Below are 23,960 nucleotides of genomic sequence, written 5' to 3'. Positions count from 1 at the left end.
AATGGACTGTCCTCTTTGATGTGTTTCATAACTGGTTTCCATCAGACATTTGCAATACTGATTTTAAATGTGTAATTATACTCAAAGTCATTAGAAACCTGTTATATATGTCTGACTTGGAAGTGAGAGAAGTAACCTCTGCAATACACTTCTCCCTCCTCCCCTAATTCCACTGTAACGTTGTGACCGATAATAATTTCTCATATTAATTGGTTTTATTATCACAGCATAGAGATCATTGTCTTTAAATCTCCATAGGCCTTCGACTAAAGATGGAACAACAGATTTTTGCAGAACATTAGGGAACATTATTGTTCACAGTGCCATAAACCAACCCTGTGTTTCCCCCTACACTGTTTCAGTACACCTCCATACTGCAGAAGGGATTTGCATCAGTACGGGTACTAAAATGTTGCTCTACTTTAGCAGTCTTGTCCTTATAATTGGGGGAAAAAAAACCCCAGAAATGTGTTGCTTTGCAGTAAGGATCTGTTTAATTGTAACAGAGGTAGGGCTGTAAGCCATGCTAAGTCATAAAGGTCACAGCTTCTATGAAAAGTTTCTCTATTAATAGTCTATAAGTATTTTGTTTCTGCCAAGCCAGTGCTTAGAACCAAATTAGTCCCTCATTACAAGTCTAATACATTAAAGTCAAGGGTGTATGAGCATGCTCTGTGTTGCCTCCAGACACCCTCTCCAGTCCCTCACTCAGACTACATTTTCATAAGTACACATATATGGTAAATATGAGTAGACAAATGACTAAGCAATTTGTTGAGCAATGTAACAACTTGTAAAACAAATAAGTCTTTTTTTTTTCCTTCTCTTTTTCTCTGATCTTAAGGACATTTTGCAAACCTCCATACCTGTTGCCTTCAGTGTAGCAGCTAAAGATATAGCCATGGATAAATAAATATTGGTACGACTCCTTTCATCGGTGGAGTTCATTCTGCATTTAATGGAGAGAGGTGGGCTTCTCTATCCCATTTTAAAACATACATGCCTTAAGACACATGAGGTGAATTATCCCAGGAATTACCAGTTTCTCCTTGGGTCTGTCTTTCCTTTGGTCGTCAAAGAAGTCTAAGCAAACCACTTAGTTAGAACAGAGAAAAAGAAGGCGTTTTGAAGAGGATATAACAAATATAGTGGAGATGTAAGGTGAAGATACCATCCTGGAGAAGAAAATCCATCTTTGAAAATTATGTGAATTCTAATCCTAAATACCAAAACTTAGCACCTGGGGAAAGCCAGGAGAATGGAGTTTGAAGGATGAGTTATCTTGAATCACATACACCTTTGCATTCACTAGGTATATGGAACAGTGACTCATGATTTCTTACCTGCCATATGCCATCCTGGTTATCATAGATTTCTTATGCTATGCTTTTTAAGGATGCCTCAATCACCCATATTTAGCATTTCATTCCATTCCATATTTCTGTTTCTATTGTTAAAAAAAAAAAAAAGAAAAAAAGAATTAAAAAATTGGGCAGTTAATTACTCTGTGTGTCATTCCTTTGTCTGAAAAATGGTAGTAACGTTGTCCATCGGACTCACTTGGGTATTGAGAGAATAAATTCATAAATCTGAACTCTGTTCAGATTTTATGTTGATTCTCATAGTAAAACCTATGAATTATAGATAAACCTGATAATAATTGAGAATAAAGGGAAGATGAAGGTTTACTGCTTTGTTTGCTCTCTTTTTGCTCCCTCTAGTAGCATAAAAATTAATTGTTCATTACCGTAGTCCTAAGGTGAGACCCCTGGTGATTTTTGCTGCTCTCATAAATCGTGTTGGACCCAGTTTTTAAAGTGGCCATGGTTCACGTGTCATTTCTGAGTCATAACTGTGTCAGACACAAAAGCAAAGATTTTTATCCCGGGGTGCAAGTGCAGTCATGCAAACAAGCCTTGCACCTTCAGAGAACATCTTTAATTTTCATGGTGTCTCATGTGGACGCAAGTTTGGCCATTTGGATCCACTAGCAGGATTTAACATTTAGATCCACCAATTTCAGGGGTTTTTACCCACACACAACGCAGAACTGTGTATGTCAGTGGGGGGTAGTTGGGACTTTTCTTTAAAAAGCATTGGGATAGTGTGAGCATGGTCTTTTCTTTAGAAGACACTTTGTATCTGGGATGTTTCAGTTATATATGTGGATGGAAGTCTTCATTTGTTAACTTAGGGTTTGAGTCCTTTAGCAGTGATGTAACTTGGTGATGTTAGTTCCTTTTCCACAAGTAGCAGGGATAACTTGATGGCAGAGATGAATGGACAAATCTAATGGTTCAGGTGTAGTCCCTGTTCCTAGTCATGGGTATTCACCACTTCTCTTGTGTGGGTACCCAAGTTCAGCTGAGTTCTGGTCAGTCATACTGAGGACAGCACTGGCACACATTAGCTCCCTAATCTGCTTCTCCTTAGGGGTAGAGGTGTCTGTGGCTTGGAACAGAGAGGGGAGAAAGCAAAACTGTTGCCTTTATTAGATACCTGTGGTTGCATCATTTCAGGTGTGTGGTAAAATCACAATCTGAGAAATATCATGTAATGATCATATAATTGGTAGTGGTGGTCGAGTAACAGGTCTGGTCTGTATTCAGACTCCGTGTAATTGTCTGATCTTGCAGTAGAACTGAGTCGGAGATGAATTCAGAAGTTAAATTTTGTAATTTTTTTTTCTTATGTGTTTATATGTTTCTTTTGGTACTTTGTGTTAGTCTGCTAGTCTAAAATGCTTCTCAGAATCCTTTTTTCTCTTGTTCCTTTCCTATCCTACAGAAAGGTGAGGATGAAGATATCTTTTGTAGTTTTCTATGCTTTTGTAACCTGTATCATTGCACAAGACCATGTGTATATGCCTCATAGCAAGGCAGCTAGGTCCACACTTCAGCCTCACCAGCCTTTGGATTTTTGGGGCCTCAAATTGGCATGTAGAGGACTGAATTGTGTGGTTTCTATACAGAAAACTGAAGTCCATGAGTTGTGAAGATAGCCCGAACGTAACATGTTGATTTGTTAGAGCACCACATTTAAGTACCTCCCAGCTGCAGCTGTTCCAAAAGGCTGTTTCCTGAGTGCTCTCTGATGTCCCTGTATGTCCTGACCAGTAGAGCTAAGACCATGGCAACACATGTATATGGGAATCCTCAAAATGCTGACAGTATGTGTTTTTTAAAACGCATTTATGGGAAACTTCACATCGGGGACTCATCCAGCTGAACTGAAATTGTTTGCCAAATAAAGTGTCTTGTGTGTTTGAGGGCTCACAGAATCAGCCTTCAGTTGCAGCTGTTTACAAATGTTAAGGAATTAGGCAGGCATGGACTTTTAGAAATTTCTGTATAAGGTATTTCTGTATTTCAGTTTTATTCATGTGGATATCAGAGATGTAATCATGACAAAGAACGTATGAGAAATCCTAGAGAGCTGGAGGCAAGACACTAGCAACAGAATGGGGAAAGGACATACTTGCCAAGACTGGTGACTGAGTGGCAAAACTAACTGTAAATATTAGAAGAGAAAAGGAGAGGCATTCAGACAAGGTGTTTTTGCTTGAGCAATAGCTTTCCTTATGTGTTAAGTTTTACGATGCATAAAGTAGCCTCGGCTCATCTAATAGACTCCACCAGCATAGTGTCAGTACACCGTGTCCAAAGAGAGAGATTTGTAAAATTGTTCAATGCTTTAAAGCCATATTCTTTAGGTAGACTTTTTTCCCAGTTCAAATTCATTATGAAATGGCACCTTTTTTTCCCATTTCTTCTGTGTGTCTTCTTTTTTTCTTTGTCCTTTGCCTTTTCCTTTCTGAGGGGCTGTGTTTAGCCAAAAAGAAGCACTATTTTCCAACATTTCTCCAGGTGACTGATAGGGGAAGGAGGAGGGGAAAAATCTTCCTTTCTTTTTTCCCACTTAAGGCCTCCATTGTTCTGTATGCTTTGAAGAACCTTGTAGCTTCACTGCAGGGAGTAGCTTGATTCCTTTTAGTGAAAATGCCTTCTGGTCATCTTCCCCAAACTGTGCAGCTTGGAGCACTGAAGTCTTTATTTGGGGGAAGAGAAGGAAGGGTGGAATTGTTTGGAGGGTTAAGGAACAAAGACCAGGAAACTAAGGAAGGAGAAAACCAAAATCTAAAGGAGGCTGCTGCCATCTAGAGTCGAGACTTAAAGCTGTTAACGTTTTTGGAATGGCATTTAATTAATGTATCTCTGAAAACAATAGTAGAGGAAAATGCCTCAGAGCAATGGTACTGCTTTTTTTGCTTTTCATTTCAGCGGTAATAATGGAAACTTCTAAAAGTATCTTTGATTTTTAGTAAGTGCTTTTTTTTGTGTACATGTAATCTAACTATATTAATTCAGATTAAAATTTTCTCATCACAAGTGAAAATTGAGAATTAACGCAGACACTGCTAAAAGGAGGACAACAGTCCTATGTAAATAAACACTGTTGATGAGACCAGGTACCTCTGCTCTCCTGCTGTGGGACAGGCAGAAGCTCCCACTCTCATGTTTTCGTGAGGACTGGGAAGCAAGCTTCCTCACAGCACAGCCACAGCATAAAGCAGTACATCCCTTTCAGTGCCTGAAGACATTAAAAATCCCACTGCATGCTTGTAGCAGTAGAAGTATGGCATTTCAAGCAGAAAAGGTAACAGACTATCCTGACTTGAATGTATGAGAATGTCCCATCCCTAATCTATGGCTTGCATGGAACGGCCTCATTCTCCTTGGTGGGTTGTAGATGGGAAGAGGAAAGAGGACAGACATTAGGTGGAGCAGAGCAGGGCTGGGCTCAGCGTGGCACCCACAGGCTTGAAATACTGTGCCCTAATATTTGGTTTTGTGTGCTTTCAGAAGAGAGACCTATTGCCATTACAGGATCATTATGTCTTTTCATCTCTGGTGCATCCTACTTCCAGAGCCTTGATATAACTGTTGATTGGCAAAAGTTTATGTATTTCCATTCTCTGTATAAAAGGTTATATTTCAATCAGCCTTCTCTCACTTGTGTCATTCAATACTATTTTAATTTTCATCAATTCAAATTTTGACCTCTTGGTTTTAGTCAATTAAATGTGGAAACACACTTTGTGTTTGAGAACAACATTTTAGCTAGATATATAGAGACACTTGTGCCTATCCGTGCAGCACTCCCTAATTTAAAATCAGAAAGTGCTCTTTGTCCCTTTCTTTGGCTCTGGCAGCATTTCTTTGACCTATGAACAGAAAGGAATATGATTCTGTTTTCATGGAAGTTCAACTTAGGATCAAGGATTTCACCCACTTTGGTGAATCTGCTCAGCTACTTTTTAAAAAGAGGTCTGTCAAAAATTGCTTTATAGTTTTACTCTTCCTTTTTGTTCTCAGTTCTTTGAATGATCTTATTCTGAGTCTTGAAAATAACTTCACATTCGTTAGTAGTTTTGTCTTTTTCCATTTTTGCCTAGTATGCTCTTGTCTTGTTATGGCAGCCTAGACGCAACTATTAAGAAGCTAAAGTCACAAAGTATGTGAACTCTTTTTTCTTTCATCTCCTTTGAACTACTTGATCTCTGTATTTAATTCTGAGGTCTAAAATGAAACCCTGACACTGTATCTTTCTCTCTACCTTGCTCAATTCTCCACAGCCCTGAAAGGAGAATTAGACATATGACGGATTACTCATACTATTTTTCTTTGTAGTTGCTGCAATTAAGAAGATTCACCAAAAACTTTTTGAGGGTTTTGGGGAGATTAAAATTCTCTGCTTGCTGGCCTAACATGATTACCTCCTTCAATCTCCTTTTCTGTCTTCTGGTTTAATAGAGTTTTAAACTAATACAAGACTTCTGTTTACTTTCTTATTTGGGCATAAACATCTCAGAATTTATGATCAGGATCTTGGTTTTAAAAAAATAGGTAAATCAGTTTGCTTGTATTCTCTGACAGATCTATCATTTAGTCATTAATAAATTCATTGCATTCTTTGAAGTAAGAGCTTTACATGAAAAAAAATGTGGAGGGGAAGAATATTCCTCACAGGAGGTATTTACCTGGATTTTAGATTTCTGCATGCTCGCTTTGTTCTTTATGCTGGCAGTTCCACCCATGAGCATTTACAATGGTTTTTCCCATGTAGCATCCACACAGTGTAATATTTTTATATTACACATACAGCATGTGGGGCTCATCCTGCAAATGCTACTGTCATGCATTCACTGAGAACATGGCATTATTTCAAGGAGCTGTGCTGCATTCAGTACACTTACAAAACTGAACAATACCTGAGATGAGCAGCAAACTGCTTAGATTTCTGGAGAGGATAGCTAAGAAGGCAGAGTAAAAGAGTTAAATACATTTGGCTTGGCTAAACAGCAGTTCAGAGTGCAGCATCACATCTCAGAAATGTAGAGAGAAGATGGTACAATAAAGAATCAATTAAGACTGTACAGGAAAGTATTAGTAAAAACAGCGACAGCAGATTAATTTAGTCAATTTGACCTTTAGTTTAAAAACTTTCTGTCAGCATCTTTCTTTTACATCCCAACATGAGCTGAAAAAAAACAAACCAACTTTAGATTATTTAAATGAAGCAAAAAATTACAAGGATCCTTTATGAGTGGGAACCAGAAGAAATTATGACAGTGGGCTCTCAGTTTGTTGGGTGTTAAATTTGAGGAAATCTCCTAGTCCTGTTGAAGGGAGTAGCTTGCATAGCTACTGCTTCTTAGTACATCCCCCTTTTGCCTGTCAACACGTCCTGTAGGGCCATTGTTATTACTGGTGATGTCCCCGTGCAGTTGCCTTCAGGTGTCAGGTGAAGCATATGTAATTCAAAATTCTACTACCTTGCAATTTGTCTTGTCTGTGCAGGGAAAAAGAGCATGACCCATGCTGTGTGCATGCCTTCCTGTATTCCCATCATGTTAATCCATATTTCTATATCAGTTGTCATGCTGATCGTCCGGGCAGTTTTAGTTGTAGGCCTAAACTCAGGCAGAGCTGCAAAGGGAGTAGGGATGGATGGGTGAAATAATGGCTCCATGGAAATCAGTAGGAGGTTGTTAGCCAGTGTGGCTAGAATTTTCCCCCAGGTGTGTTAGTAGAGTTATATTCTTGTAAATTGACTCTTGTGCATTTCATAATTTGAGAGACTTTACTAGTTTATTTCTTTTTTTTTCCTATGATATTCAGTGAACAGTTCTTCACCAAGATGCCCTGTTAGATTTTGGTTAGCTCAAGTAAAAAAAATATTTATATTACTGTGTCTCCATTTAAATAGGCACTACTGTCCTTGAAATGTCAAATAAAATATGACATGTCAATTACTGTATGTCAAGCACATGATGTATTTTCAGCCCCTGTTGATTTAGATGGGTTTTGATGTGTGCTTGACGTATTCTAATGGTGCTTCTTCAGTTCAGCAAATGTCTTGAAAACAACACTGAATGGCACATAAATCACAGCACCACCTTTTTCAGGGACTTCTGCCAGAACATGAAGTAGCAGCTTTGCATTTCTGTGAATATTTGATCAATAATGGCCCTTTTGTCCCAGAGTTGGGAGCCTGCAGTTTCTGGCAAGTTTGCTAGCAGAGCAGAAGCAGTCTGATCACACAATTGTTTTACTCAATTATTTTTTAATCATTACTTTAGAAAAAGAAAATCTAATATTTTCTTAAGACATCTTTTGAAAATCCCATGCCAGTATTCAGCTTACATTTTGTCTGGTGATGTGTAGTAAATTATGAAGTAGGACCATAGGCCTCATCACTGTACAGTGTTAGAACGAATTTCTTCCTAACCATATTCGCCTAAAATACACAAATACGTTAAGGATTAAACACTCAGTTACTGTCATTGCAAAAAGCAAGTTGCATTTGCTGACTTATAGCAGAGTCAGAAAAGGGAACAGGTTGCTTTCTGATCTTTTATACTATGTACTTTCGGCATTTGCTAGTTGTGAGTAGTGCTAACATTTACTCTTCTGCCTCGAGAACATGTGTGTTCATCCAGCCGTGTGATTCAGCCATTTCTCAAAAAGATGATACACCTTGATACTAAGGTGTCAGGAAGAAGAGGGAGAGAGGGAGGAAAGGGTAGTATACCCACACTTTCCAAATCAGGAGCTAAACCACAAAAATAGTAAGGAGCAGGACTAAGGATACCCAAGAAATCATTTGCGGCGTTCTGGGGCCCCAAGCTATGTTCTCCTCCTTTCCCTATCTTCACTCTGTTATAATGTAACACATTGCTTTAATGAGAAGCTGTGCAATCAATTTGACTGTACTTTCAGATGGTATTGCTGAATAATGCAGGCTTTGAAATAATGTGAGACTTCATAACAGAGTTGTCCTTCAAAATGGCTTTTAAATCCGGTGCTTTCAGATGGGTAGAGTTAGGCTTCAGCCCTTCAGAAATACAAGTTCACTCATGGCACATCTATGTAAACCACGTCTCTGCTCTTTGAACTCCAGAGGCTGAAATAAAAGCAACCTGTCACAAACCCACATGAATGCTGGGCCATTTTTTGTTATTGCTCAATATTTTGTCACAGAAATGAGACAGGATTTATCATCCTGGTGTGAAACAGAGAGCAGTGCAGTGTGCATTGCTCTTTTAGCTGATATTCTGTAATTTTACATACCATCTCCCTGCCTGTCTTTTCCAGGAGAAGTTTGGCAGACTTCTGGTATGAAAAAATGCAAGAGGTTCACCTGCTCGGCCACTGGCCACTGAAAAGGTTAAAGATGTTTTGAAAACTACTATAATTTCCTGAACATAAAACACATTGAAATTCAGATGTCTTGTTTTTATAGGAAAGAACCTAACAAGAGCAAGAAATAACTGGCCAGGGAACACAGCTATTTAATGCTACCTTGAGCAAATATGTTGGCAGAAGTGCTACAGCTTTATTCTGTGCCTGCTGCAGGGTGAGTGGCGGAGTGGGTATACCTGTCCACATCCTCCACCTGCTCCCTGTATGGTAGGAGAGGGACTCAATCGGGCCACATGATGCTTCTACATCACACTTAATTAACATTATTAAAATATCAATTCTATCGGTATTAAAGACTTCTCTGCCTACATGTGTGTAACAAACTGTGTTGCATTTGAGTAGCCAAACGTGAGACGTAAATGAGAAATGGATTTTTTGACTGCTGTTACAGCTAATATGAAACTCAGAACAGACCTCCACTTACCCAGGCAGAGGGGGAAGAGGTGGTCTTGGAAATTAGAGTTTCCAAAGAGGATTCAGGGGTGTAATTCAAATGAATGGCTTCACAACAACAATATTTCTGAAAGAAATGCATAAGGGCACATCAAGTTGTATATCCAAGTTGTGGTCTTGTGTCAAACTCCAGTCTGCAACGACAGTCCTCCTCACTCCATCCCTCCTGTGTAAGATTAAGGTGTATAACAGGGGCAAAGAAATTATAACTGTGGTGGCAAGGAAGAGCTCTGCTCTCTCTTGCTCCCTGAAATGTGTTTCTTCACCTCTAAGTGGGTGTCACAAGGTGAGCGAGCAAGATGTCCAAGGACCCTCGTGTCCAAGACAGTGTCGTCAGGGTCACCTGCACAAAGTGGTGGGTGGCTCCACAGGGCGCATGGGATATGGGACCCCATTTCCAGGGTGAGATGTCTAGCTTGTCTTATTCAGACAGTCACTTGCTAGGCCATGGTTTTCTCATCTCACCCTGTGCTGAATGCCACTCTAATGTCTCCCTTTTATCTCTCTTTCTCTTTTTTACTGTAGTTACAGCGATATCATTTTGTTGTGCTGGGAGTTTTGGATTTGGTTGGGGGTTTTTTTGTACCTCTTCCAAATGAATAATTGTGACGGCAAAATGCTTTGATAATTATCCCTTTTTACTGCATGCAAAGGCTCTAAATTTTTTAGGAAATTACGGGTGTTTTTTGATCTTTACAGTTCTGGTATGTTTCATCCATTTAGCAAAACAAAGCAAAACAGCATATGTTCAGGGTTGAGTTTTGCAAGATTTTAACAGACTCTGATTTCTCCGGTAAAAGCTTGAGTGTAAGCACGCTGGTTGTTCTTAATTGCTATATTGGCAATACTAGTTGATGCTTTATTTGGGGACTGATACTGTTTGTAAGATGTCATATAGTAAACAGGCAGAGATTTTAACAGATTAGGAAAGGGAAAATATCCAGATGTGGGCGTGGAAGATTTTTCAGATTTTCTTTTTTCCAAAAAGGAAAATTAAAAGGTAGAATTAAAGAAGTCCTGATGTGAATTTAGGTTATTAAGCCAAACGTCCTGTTAGTGAAGATTTGGGAGACTAAAGCTTTCAGGGAAGCAATAGAAATTCCGGAGACGAATGAACTGGATCCTGGGTCAGCACAACTCACTTTGGGCTAATATATGCAGGAAAACTGTGGCAAATGAAGGGACCACTGGGTCCTAGACGGTGCTCCTGATTGCACATTTAACATACTTGAAATTCAGAGCACTGTGTTCTAGCCACTCAGTTGTGTTGACCTGCGCTAATGAGCAACATGCATAAATTAGCAAGGTGAGTGGAGTGGCCTGTTATTATCATGCCTTGATTCTTAGCATTGTAGGAGATGGAGTTGGGAGGGATACGCCATCTTCAGAGAGAGCAGCTAGGCAGATTCCCTTTGCTTCTTTGCAGGGTTTCCTTTGTAATGTGGGTGTGCTTTCAAGTGTGAAACAAATTAGAGTGATGGTAGTGTAAAAAATAAATACATCAAGTATTAATAACAAGGCCATAAAAATATTCTTTAGCGCTAAATAGGACAAGGAGTATCATGTGGATGAAGGACGTCTGATCTCCATTTCTAAGGTGTCTGCAAGAAATTCTACTGGTGACAGGATGATTTTTCTGCATAGGTGGAAACTTAGTTTCTTCCCTCCTCCCTGAGACAATTTCAAATCAAAGGAAAAAGTGTGCTCATCTGAAAAGAGTGGCTATTTAACCCCCTGTGAAAAAGTGTTCATATAAATACTGTACTATATGACTATGAATTCTCTTTCTTTTGTTGGGCAGCATTGTTTCTAAATACTTAATTCTTATGGGATGAAGCAAAATAAAACTGATTTCATAAAACCTACAAACATACAATTTTTTGCCTGTTACTAGTGTTTAGGGAGGGGCCAGGTCAAAACTCTGACAGTTGCAAAGCTTGTTCAACTTTGTATGTTTTTATGCTTTTTCAAACAGAACATTCAATGTCTGTTGGAAAGAGCAGAATAATTTCTGTCAAATAATAATTGACATCCCAAAGGGATACAGACACCCTTTAACCAGTGGGAAGACATTTCTTGTCAGGAGAATGCATTGTGTTACATTTCAAAAAACCTGAAGAGGCAACTTCTTTTAAATCTCACCCAATTTAAATCCTCCCATAAATTCACATACACTTATAGTGTCCTCAATCCAGTTTTGCCTGAGCGGAGCTAGAGCATTCATAGAGTGAAATCTTGACCCTTTATTTTGATAGCAAAAAGCCATCAGGATTTTGTTCTCTCCTTTTGTAGCGGGTTGGCCCTGGCTGGATGCCAGGTACTCACTACAGCCGCTCACTCTCTCCCCTCTACAACTGGACAGAGGAGAGAGAAAAAAAATACGAAGGATTCATGAGTTGAGATAAGAGCTGGGAGAGGGCACTGATCCACCATCACAGGCAAAACAGACTTGAAATGGGGATATTAATTGAATTTATTACTACCAGGATCAGAGCAAAAGAGTGAGAAGTAAAATAACCTTAAAACACCTTTCCCCCACCCCTCCTTTCTTCCATGTTCTCCCTCCTCCCCCCCAGCGGTGCAGGGGGATGGGGAGTGGGTGTTACGGTCAGTTGCTGTTTCTGCCACTGCTCACGGAGAGGAGTCCTTCCCCTGCTCCCGTGGGGTCCCTCCCATGGGACACAGCCTTTGATGGACCTCTCCAGTGTAAGTCCGTCCTTCATGAAACTGCTGTCCTGTGGGTCACTCCTCCATGGGGTGCAGTCCTTCATGAATTAGCGGTACCAGCATGGGTCCCCCACAGGGGCCACAAGTCTTACCCGGGAAAAACCTGCTCCAGCGTGGATTCTTCTCTCCATGGGCTGCAGGTCCACTGCTCCATCTTGGGCCTCCCATGGGGTCACAGCCTCCTTCATGCATCCACCTGCTCCAGCATGGGCTTCTCCATGGGCTGCAGGTGGGTCTCTGCATCCCGATGGTCCTCCATGGGCTGCAGGGGCACAGCTGCTCCACCATGGTCTGCACCACGGGCTGCAGGGGCCTCAGCTCCGGTGCCTGGAGCACCTCCTGCCCCTCCTTCCACACTGACCTTGGCGTCTACGTTGTTATTCACATGTTTTCACTCCGCTCTTCCTTGGCTGGAATTCTTTCTGTGCAATACCTTCTGTTCTTAAATACATTATCACAGAGGCATTACTATCACTCCTAATTGGCTCGGCCTTGGCCAGCAGCAGGAAGCCCATCCTGGAGCCAGCTGGCATTGGCTCCACCAGACAGGGGAAGCTTCTAGCAGCTTCTAACAGAAGCCAACCCTGTAGCCCCCCCCTGCCACTAAAACCCAGCCACAGAAACCCACTACACCTTTCTATAGAAGAATATTGTCATCCTAAAGATGTCTATAGTTTTTCCTGACCAAGAAATAGCCACAGTGAGGACCACCTAGTTGTTCAAGTGGAAGAGCATGAGAGCAAGCCCATGCAAACACCCTGACCCAGTGGAGTCCAGAGGAGTAGAGTTGCTTGGCTACCAGTTTAATAATGCTCTTGAAAAAGTGTTATTGGGTATTTATCAGGAAGAATAGGCTTTGTGCTCTTGAGTGCAGCTGAAACAATTTATATGACAAGCAGATCGGTTAAAGATGTTTTTCCTTGGATTTCCTAGTACAAAACATATGGCCACGTGCAGTCTGCTTACAGAAGCAATTTTGGTGTTAATCAAATCAAACCCATGAGCACTTGAGAGATTCTAAATGCAGTTCTGCCTTGGTGAGAAAGTGTTAAGAGGACCAGTTCATGAAAATGACAATACTCTGGTTTCCTCTTTCTGTTGAGAAGGTGTATATCTGACTCCACTGAAGACAATGGCAGCTTTGCCAGACTTCACAAGGCTTGCATCCAAGCTGGATATCTTTGTGACTTCTGAACTGGTGTAATGATAAAAAAGGAATTGTTGAAATTTGCCTTTTTGGTATGAGTGAAAAGTAGATTATGCTCTGTTGCACAATTAACTACACATGGAAAGACTCTACTACCCACAGTTAAAAAGAGTGCAGATCGAGTATTTCCTAGGTGCAATTTTAATAGTGGAGAGAGGAAAAGGAATGGTTGCCCACATGATCCAACCAATCTGTGCAAGGCCAGTAAAAAGATAAAGTAACTCTTCCAGCACACAGATGGTAGTCATGAGTTCCTCTCTCTCAGAAGCTACATGCCAGAGTGGTTTCTGCAGCTTTCAGGGACACTTTGCATCCCATTGTGCAGATGAAGCCGCTAGAAATCTTCCAAATACTAGCAAATACAGTGAAACTGCAACTATGTAAATTTCTATCTATGTAAATATCTCACTGAGTGACAAAACCTGCCCCTGTGATTCTCTAGAGAGACAGTTCCCAGCTGGCGAATTGGCAGCAAATCTGGGGGAAGAGGGGAGAAAAATACAGACAGGAAGAGAAAAGAAATGTCAGTCCTTGGGAAAGGAGTATGAGAAGTTGCAACTGGTGAAGCCCATAACATTGCTTCAGGTGAGACTATCTTATAAATAGGTGTGGAAAACCACAGATGCATAGAGAGGTAGTGGGATTTCTTCATACTGCAGTAGTGTATTAATACTCTGTTCATGTATTGGGGCCTCACTGTACTTATTTTGCTTTGCACAAAACAGCCAAAAAGATGTAGCAAGGATCTCGTAATCTAAATGAAGAAATACTTAATTGGCACGCATGACTGTAAAGCCAGGTACAAGCTAGCTTATTGAATATAAAAACTGGCTTCTTATATAACATAAATACATCAGGATTCCTCATTGTAAACAAAAATGCTTAGTAACACAATCCATATGGCCTCTGAGGTGTAGTAACAGTTTTGATTTATGGGATATTTTTCTCATGTTCTTTTATAAAAAAAATTCCTTTCAATAGGAGAGGGTGCTCTGGAAGGAAAAAAAAAAAGCAAAACTATAAATCTCAAAATTTATTGATTAGAAAGTAGTCTTACAGAAAGAAACCCAAACTCCTGAAGTATGATCTTGCGCTCAGTAACTTTTTTTATCCCCAAATGAATTAAATTATTTAGTCGCTTTTTTCCTAGTTAGGTCAAATAAGTATGGTACTTATATTATCTATGCAATAGATGAATTCTTTGCAATATATACTCTCACACAGGAGCTTGTAGGGGGCTGTGGGGCATAAAAAATTGGTATTCTGTTGAGGGTGGCAGGTTGTCTTTACATATATATAAGCACCAAAATGTATGCTTCAGTGGGGTCAACCATTTAGTAGTTAACAAAATTTGCTTGATGACACTGGGTGTGACAGATGACCACCCATAATTGCATTACATATAGGTATGCAGGGTAATCAAATATTTAACTTATCAATAATTAGCCTTCTGAGCAGGAAGAAAGTAAAGGTCATCACATGAGCTTCAGTCCCAGTGGAAGCAATGTCCTCATTTAATATCACTGACTTGGCAAGATGTTAGTGACAATTTTGTCAGCTAAGGATATAGAAGAGGGAATTTTTAATTGCCACTGCAGTGATCAGTTCCACATTTGTTAGTCTGACCAACAAGAGGAGGTGGATGTACAGGTGAGAGTCTGTACAGGCACTGGGACTGACTACTGTGATGTTCAGTATGAAAAATCAGAATCAGAGATAGGAAAAGAAATGAAATCCGGAGAGCAAGGTACAACATGCAGGGAGTCCTGCACTAGAAAGTGGAGCATCTGTGCTCTTTTTACAAGTAACCGGAACAAATATGAAAGACATGAATATATGTACTATATAATAATATAATATAATATATATAATATATATATAAGTATATATACTTATTTCCATTATGAAAATTTCGGCTCAGCCCATTTTCTGCTGAGAATATCGGTATTACCAAGGCTTGTTTGCATATATGTTGCCAGAAAACTGTGAAGAAAAAATATGAATCAAAAAGAAACAGGAGAGGTGAAAAGCAAGGCCCTGTGCTCTCAGAGCTGAGTTGTAGGTGCTCGGTTACCCAATTTTATGCTCTGTTTAGAAGGAGACAAAAAAGAAAGAACAGACTTGGCATTGATGCAGCCTATCTGGAAAGAGGGTTAGGGTGGCTGGTGCTAGAGATTCTGTGAATGATCACTGCTGTTCTGCTAGCTTTGAAAGGAGTGGATGAAATAAGATGCTCTTTCTCTGCTAGACCAGGATCAAGTCTGAACTAGCATGCATCAAACATGTTTGGCATACAGGATTTCAGGAATTATTCCTGCTTTCAGGAGGATGTACAGTGCTTTGTCTTCAGATCCAAAGAACAGACATTTGTTCATGCACTTTATTCGACTTCCAAGTTCATTGTGAAGATATGTTTTTCCCACTGCTTGAAGTTTCCTTGTTTTCATGGATTTTCACTTCAGTTCAGAAAAACATTGGGCTAAAGCAAAGTAAGCTAATTTTTCTTTTTTTAAGAAATTCAGGTTATGTTAGCTCATGGTCACTCAGTTGTCTTTCATTACAATATGTAGATATGTGTATTTATGAATATAAACTTTTTGAAAGAACTATTTAGAAAAAGCAAGCATTCATTAGAAACTCCCTTTCAAACATGAGTATGGCTGAGCAATGGAACACATTGCCAGAGAAATGTCCTTTTTTTTTCCATCTTTGAACATTTTCAGGCTTAACCAGGACAAGACTATGAACAACCTGGTCTAGCTCTGAAGCTAACCCTGCTGAGCAGAAAATTTATAGGTCCCTCTCCAGATGAGGTTTTTCTATTACTCTTTTTTCCATGGTAATACAGCATATTACAAAAAGACGTGTTAACGTGGACTTCAACATGTTTTGATGTTGAGCCATCCTGATGAGCTGGAAGGGTCGATGTTGCAGTTCTACATCTTTTGTATAGCACATGTGTTAGAAAAAAATACTTCTGAAACATACGTTAACATCTGCGGTTGTTTGTTACCTCAAGATCTATGACAAAATCTAAAGACAAGTGTCTTAATGTGAGTCTGTCTGTCCAAACCAAGGGAAATGCAGAGAGCAGTGAAACAGATTTATGTTTTAAATTACTGAAAGGGTTTTGTCTGTGTAAAACATCATAGCCTTCCTGTCAAATGTTTCTAAAACTTTTGCAGGTAGAAACAAGCTCTCTATGTCCTGCCATGGTAGGAGAAATGTGAAATTCGTCTTAGTTAAGCATCATCTCAGTAAATTCAGTAGGGCTGGTCTGGGAATTGGTGTTGCCCATGTTTGGTTACTGCTGGATATAATGGTGCAAGTTGTCTTGCAGCCATGAATCTTCTCAAAGCCAGGAATAAACATTTTAATAATGTAGACAATGCTTATGTGCAAGGTAGTAAACATGTAATTCCTTTACCTTTTTACACAATAGCTTTCTAGGGTAACATTTTCTTGGTTAATAAGGGTAAAACAGACAAAGTTTTTGGTGTGTTTTTCTTTTCAGTGGCATTTCAGAGTTCATCATAGATTTTGTTTGTGGTTTTTCTCTGTCAGAAGTTTGCTTCGTAGTCTTCCAGTTATCAGATCTGGGGGACGTGCTGGAGCATGTCGTAGGTACTGTCTGGCTCAGCTTCCTTTCTTTAGAAGCCTAGCACAGAAGAACAGCGTGAAAGAGAAAACATGGTGTGTATTTGGGTCTCGGCTCAGTGTGGAGCTGGGATACACCTCAGGACAGCACAGCTCTAGGAGATAAAAACTGCTTCTGGATCCCATAGCATGAATACAAATCAGGAGGATCAAGCAAATGTCTCATTCTATGTCTCAGCTTAACACAGCTGATAACAGAGGTGATGAATAATTTTGGTAAGTTGTGCCATGGTTGACATTAGTGTTTTTCCTAGTAGACCCTAAAATTCTTTCCCAGAAGTTTTTTACATGTATAGTTGTGTTTCCAGTTCCACCCAAGCCAGAGCAATGTTGTGACACACTCGGGTTTTGCAAGGAAACTCGACAATTTGAGTACCTTTATCTGGTCTCAGCAGTAAATGCTGCAGATGAAGTCATGGTCAAAGATGTGCAGGGTGTTTTGTTTCCCGAGTGCCCAGGGCAGTTGGGAGCATGGGAATGGCCATATGGAGCTGGAGCAGAGGATCTTCTTTACCAGGATGCTGCCTCTGGCAGCACTCAGCAGTGGACACCTAGAACAGAGCATAACAGGACAAACTTGGGGTGCTCTTACTCCTATCTCCCCATCTGCTCCAAGTGCAATTTTGCTCCATCTTCAGCTCAAGCACTTTCTGAACCAAATATATTCAAGTAATCTTTTATTTCTGTCTTGTTTATCCATGTAATTTTCCCATTTAATGTGTGTGCTGTTTGTGTATGCTGCCAAATTCCTCCTTTCTTTCTTGACAAAAAGTATAATTTCCAGTATAACATCACCTTCAAGTACAGTGATTGAAGTAACTACTGCTAATAAAAGAGTAGCACATATTTTCCTTTTATGATTGCCTTAAGTACTGCTTGATATGTTTTAATGTCTAAAATTCCTAAGGCAGCTGTTTGCCTTTCATGAAACATTAATGAGAATATAAGAATAAAAGAGGGCAAAAAATATATATGTACATATGCGTGTGCATCTGTTTCTGGACAGGAGACAGTAGAAACTTTGTATTTAAAAAGGAAAGCAGTAAGTAAATATTTGAGTGAAAACACTTAGCAGGAGATTACACTGATATTTAAGCATTTTATAGGAAAAAAATCTACTGTGTTTTTATTTAGTAGGATATTGGCATCTCACTCCTAGGAGGATTTTTATAAACTGTAATGAAAAATAATCCATGTCATATTTCTTCATGGTCTAATGTACGGTGTTTACAAGGATACTTTCACCAATATCCTGAGCGAGAAGGTAACATTATATGACCTCATTGTGGCTAGGCTTCGCGAACCAAGATTTGGGAAGGGCAGAACGACACTCAGGATGTCTACTATCCGCCGAATCAAGCATAGTTCTGATGTTCCAGCATGCTAGCATTAATTTGGGAGCACCTTTGGGGGCAGGTGTATATGCTTTTGTCTTTTGATCTTTGTGTGACTGCATTGTAGAAGATGGCCGTTCCGACCCTCATCCGGCTTTGCAAATGTGGGTAAGGCCTTCAAGCCTGCGCAGTGGATTTTTTAGGTGAGACACAGTGTGCGCGGAACTGAACCCACCCTTTAATCCTAAGGTTCATCTGCCAGGGCCGAGCAAGCTTGGACGGTGGCAGCGAGGTCCTCAGGACATAGGTTTGATTAGAGTGTCCTTCTCTTAGATGGATGGCCTTACAGGGCTAAAAGGAGCTCCATCTGCCCAAGTTTAGAGTTGTCCTTCTCCTCTGTGCACTCCGAGGGTCCCCTTCTCATCTTCCACAAGGGCATAGTCCACACCGGCAAGGTTCCTCGCTCTCACTCCTTTCTGCGCCGGGGGCCACCCCGCGCCCGGGGCGCCTGGGAAGGGGGTGGCCCTGCTGCGGGACCGGGGGCGGCCCCGTGCTGCGCGGAAGGGTTCCGGCGGGGGGGGAGGGGGGGGTGGTGGCCCCACACCGCACGGAAGGGTTCTGGCGGGGGGGGCGGTGGATTACATGACCTATCAGAAAATTAAATTATATTATGTGAAAAGCTGCTACAAAAGAAAGTAATTGAGAGCTGGCAAATGTGATTCAATGCCCCTTTTCAAAAAGGCACAGAGTACCCAAATCATGCTTGTTAGCGTCTGACACTTAAGGTCTTAACTGATAGAGGATACTTGTCTTAAATGAAATTAACTCTCTGAATGAGTGGTGTGCTGCTGTGGATGTGTTCGCTCTATTCAGAAATGTGCTGGAGGAGCCAAGCAAAGGTGTTGGGGCTGCGGTCATCTCTGCTTCTGATTGTCCTTGGTGGGGAGCTGCTCTGGGAGCCACACAGCTTCACCCAAAGGAGCATCAGCAGCTGCCAGGGATGTGTGTGCACATGCTGCTCAATGTGCTCAAGGGGTGCCATCCCACCACTGGATCCAAAGGCCAAGATTTTCAAAAATAATGCATAAAGCTTCACTTATGCCTGTAGTTAGTCACTATAAATGTTAAGCAGCCAAAACCCATAATGCTTCTTTCTGCAGCCCAGGTTCCCTTTGAATGCCGAGCAAATGCTAGAAATCTAAAGATTTCCTTCAGTGGCTCATTATCATCTGAATGCAGACATGTTTTCTGCTTTTATTTAATTTGCCTGCATTTTTAGTTACTACAACTTACAGGTTGACCCAGAAGCTTTACATGTCATAAAGATTCACATTGCTAAATTTATACACTATTTATATATTTGAATACTGTATATTGACCTGAGGATGGGATATGAGAGTTTGCTTCTTGGTTCTACCCTGTATTGCCAAAACACATTGTCAACTCCTAAGCATTTAGAATGATTATATCTCCCAGTTTTTGTTTTCAGCCTGTCTATTTATGTGTTTATTTTTCTGTGTATTATATACTCAAGTATCACAAGAGGTAGCTTCTCTGTGCAGCAACAGGTGGATTTTCCAGTTGTTCCTGGTGTTGATTGCTTATGTCCATGTTCTTGATTTCTTTGTACATGTTCTACATTTCCATGGAAGTTTTGGTAACCACAGCTGGTTGCCACTGAAAGGGGTGATGATACTCCCCTGGCTTTCCATCCTCTCCCATGTGTCAGTGCAGGTACTTGATACTACTTAGGGGTTAAACCACCAAAAGCTTCTCAAGTTCTTTTGGCAGAATTGACTTTTTGTCACTGTGGGTCCCTGCACCAGCTTCCTGCAGGTTCAGACAAGTGCCTCTGCCAACAATGTGGAAAGCAACTGGAGTGGGACTGTCCTGATATGCCATCTTAACCAAATCACCTACTTCACAGCCCAGAGGCTGAGGAACACAAAAGGACCACAACTCGTGTTATGTCCACCTTGTGGGACACAGTGTGGCCTGCTGAGCCCCTCATCCAGGCTGAGCAGATGCTGCACAGGGCTGAGCCCAATCTAGTTTTTTTCTCATGGTAGCCAGAGTGGAAGGAACATGCCTGGGTCTCACCCCAAAGAAAAGATGACATCTGTTTTTAGCAGCTGCGGACTGTTGTTAAGGTGCAGCCACAAGTCTCTCAATTAACTATGAGGCCAACTAGGGAGGAAGGTAATGCAGTCTGAGCGCTGTAAAGGAGAGATATGTGGTAAGGTGGCAGGGATATTGAACACAAAGTGGTCTTAAGTTGTTGGCCCTGGGTCAGTGTGTTTTCCATGAGGTCTTTGGAGGCAGGAAGGACGTATAGCTAAAGAGTCTGAGCTCATAGCGGAGGGGCCAAGGAAGAGTAAAGGTGGCAATCACAAAGTCGAAGATGCAACATTGGGTCATTGTTTGGGTTTGTACAGCAAAGAGCAAAGCGTAGCTTGCTGCATGTCACCGACTCCTTGCTGGCTGTGTCAGCCAGCCTTTGACTGGCTCACTGGGATGCCAGCAGCACCCAGAAGCTTGTATTTTGGTGGCCAAAGGTAACCCTGCAAATTGACCACAGAGTGAGTGCACTTGAAGAGACTGTTGGGAGCTGCCAGCATGCAGTGACTTGTGCATGGTGTGTTGGTGGTGTGTCACGAGGCTGAACACAGTTCAAGTCTTTAATAAACATACCATGCTCCCTGGGAAGTTCTCTGGGCAGCTCTGCTCTGCGCATTGCTCAGAAAACACAGGATCGGTATAAAAAGACCCATTACACGTGGTTTTTAAGAGTTACTGCATATGCCAAGGACCATTCACAGTCTGCATAGAACAGAGGCAAATCACCTAGGAAGTCACGGGTGGGCAGCATTTGTAGAATGGAAAAATAATCCTGCATTACCAGGGTGTTAAAATCCCTGTCTCATGCAGTGCAGATCATGTTCAGCAGAACTTGATGGCCATCTACTGGCGAAACCCCAGTCGGTGTTACACTTTGCAGACTTTTTTGCATCCGAGAGACAAACACTTGGCCATGTGTGAGTAGCAAAGATGTATGTTTTCACTTCTAGCTGGAAATAACACAACTGAATTTTTATGAATCACCCTAAAAGCTCGTGTTGGTTTTACTCATTTCACCTTACCAGCCAAACTGACTACAGGTGTTGCAGCTGCTCATGTAGGCAGCCAGCAGCCTCCCAGGATTCCTGTTAAGTGTAACAATTTCTGTGCTAACATAGAAATTACACTGGTTTTAGAAATAATGAACTGCAAATAAATAAATGTCAAGCTGACAGGTCAGAACCCAGTTTTCTTCTTTGTTAAATTCTTTCAAACTTGATGTATCAGCAGTAAGTTGATACATCCTGAAATTTCACTGAGCTATTATGTGTGGGGTCAGTCCTATTGTTAAAGCCCACCTTGAGCCTTAAAGGCTGCCTGAGATCTTGGCCATGAACAGGAGAACTGGCAGCTCTTCCTCTGGGCACCTTAGTAGCTCTTGGCTGATGACAGGTTTCCAGGTCTTCCCTCTGAGCAATCTGCGAGGGACACTTAGATTTGAGAGAGGCCGCTACACTATGGTTTGCTTGGACTTTGATTTAGTGGAGTTTTTTTGGTAGGTTTTTTGGGTAGTGTTTTTTCTTTATTTTATAGAATTTTGAAACATTTTAAACAAGAAGGAAAAAGAAGTCAGTTAAAAAAATAAATACCTATGAGTTCCCTAACACATCCATGCTCAAAGTCTTCATCTACCATGGTGCTGTCAAACAGTAGTTTCTGGAACTCTGTGCTGACCAGAGCCGTCTGGCAAAACCTCCATGGCCTTTAAAAGGCACAAAACATGCTTTTGAGGACTTCTTTTAGGTCTGTGTGGTCAGAGAGAGTGTTTTGTAGAAATTACTTGAAAAAGAAGATGTTCCTTTACTGCTGCATGGCGAAGGGAAAGAACATGAGCAAATCAGCTGGAAGTTACTGTGGGAGGGACTAACCTGAGGAAGCTCATAAAAGCACTTAGTGCTCTTTTTAGGGCTTTTTGTGGTATCTCAATTTTTAAAAAGTTACACAGCTTTTGATAGACTAAAACAAAGCTGGTGCTATCAGGTAGATTCTGGCTCCTTTTCCACCAGGGAGCATGTCTGCACTATGGGGTCCCCCTGTGCCACAGGAGTTAGAGTGGCAGAAGAAAATCGCTTTGGATGTACACTCTCACTTGCCATGTGAGTCTCCTCTGGTGATTAGTTTATCATTTAGTCTGCACTGCTGCAAAGGAAAGACGTGAGGTTGCGTTTGCTGGTTCTGGCTGACAATAGCTTTTCTCCTTGGTGTGCTAAGTAAGCGATGACTCTGAAGCTCTCAGGGGTTAGTGACAATGCACATCACCTTCTGTGGCTTATTCTGTTACTCTTCCTCCTCTGGAATAGGTGGGGTCCTTCACTTTTTATAAAGGGAGCAATCCAGTTAAGAAGCAGCAGCATTGATCATGTGCCTCATTCACGGCACTGCTTTATGCTGCTCTTTCCTGTATAAATACCTGGGAAAGCACAGAGCACTTCCCAGCAGTGAGATCACTTTCTTGTATGTGACAAATAGCTTTTATGAGGTGCTGACTCTTCTCAAGGTTCATTTTGTCTCCAGGCTGGAAATTGCAGCAGAGTTATAAGCTTGATCCTCCTCCCATTTAAATGGGCTGTACTATCCAGGATCTGAACACTCTGTTATAAAACAGGCTTTTAAGACAGGTCATAAATCATGTGCAGTGAAAATTATGCACAAATATTTATTTTTAAAGATAAAGATTTTCTGGTCTTGAGTACTGGATTTTGTATGTTCAGTATTGAGCTTTAACAGTTGATTTACACATTCACTTTTATTTCAGATGATGGGATGTTTAAAAAAACAAACAACTGGAGTAGTGAGACCATTCTCAGTGAATCATCTAACCCAAGACTTTTATTTGCTCTGAGATGCAGATGCTTAAACACAATTCCTAAGCCATTTCTATAAGAGCTAAACATATCTGTATTCCAGTCACATAGTTAAAGTGCTAATGTGTCTTACTCTCTTGCGGACAACTTTTCACTAGTTAATGGTGATATAACATCCCTTTGTCCACTTCTTTCTGCATTTCAGAAATTCTCTGCGCACCCATTTGCACGCATCATATTCTAGGCAAAAATAATTACTCTGAAAAATCTCTTGCCTGAAAGTGAAATATGAATATATATGAAGTGTTAAGAGAGAAAGAGGACTATTGGAAAAAAATACCTTTTTCTTTTTTAATAATGCTTTAAATTAGGGTTGTACTATAAAAATAGTCAAACAAAAAGAAGAATGAGTAATTCAGACTACCATTAATTCAAGGCTTAAAGGTTTGCATGCAGAGAATTAGAACATCTCTGAAATCACATGGTAATTGTGTGAGATGCTTTATGCAAAGTTTTAACCCAATATAAATAGTCCTCAGCAAATTCTGGAAATCTCTAGGAGTTAAATTTATTCTGGAACAGCTATAGCTGTAACAGTAGTGGCTGTTGTAACAGGAGGTTGCTAATTGGTGTTAACACAGGAGCTTCTCAGCGAATGTATCAACATCAGTGCTTCTTTCAAATGCCTTTCTTAGTATGATAGCTTCACCAAAGGCTCATGCTTCTTTTCATTCAAATTGATCTTAAGAGTCTAAAAGAGTTGACTAATGAATCTGTAGCTCATTTAACTTGAATGTCAATAAATCTGGGAAGCCCCAGAAATCTGAGGAAGGCCAGTGTTGTTCCAGTACTTAAAGTAGCTAAACAGGTTAGTATAACTGGGTTAAGGTGATTG

The 23,960-nt window shown here is 40.7% G+C and overlaps 1 protein-coding gene across 6 annotated transcripts in view; it reads left to right on the top strand.

Moving 5' to 3' along the window:
- KLF12 (Kruppel like factor 12) overlaps positions 1 to 23,960 on the top strand; it is a 246,936-nt gene that overhangs the window by 199,338 nt on the left and 23,638 nt on the right. The gene's annotated exons all lie outside the window — the stretch shown is intronic.

The sequence above is a fragment of the Neopelma chrysocephalum genome, unplaced genomic scaffold (genome assembly GCF_003984885.1).
Source record: "Neopelma chrysocephalum unplaced genomic scaffold, ASM398488v2 Primary Assembly neopelma1_25, whole genome shotgun sequence".
NCBI lineage: Eukaryota > Metazoa > Chordata > Aves > Passeriformes > Pipridae > Neopelma > Neopelma chrysocephalum.
This window is presented reverse-complemented; position numbering and strand designations above follow the sequence as displayed.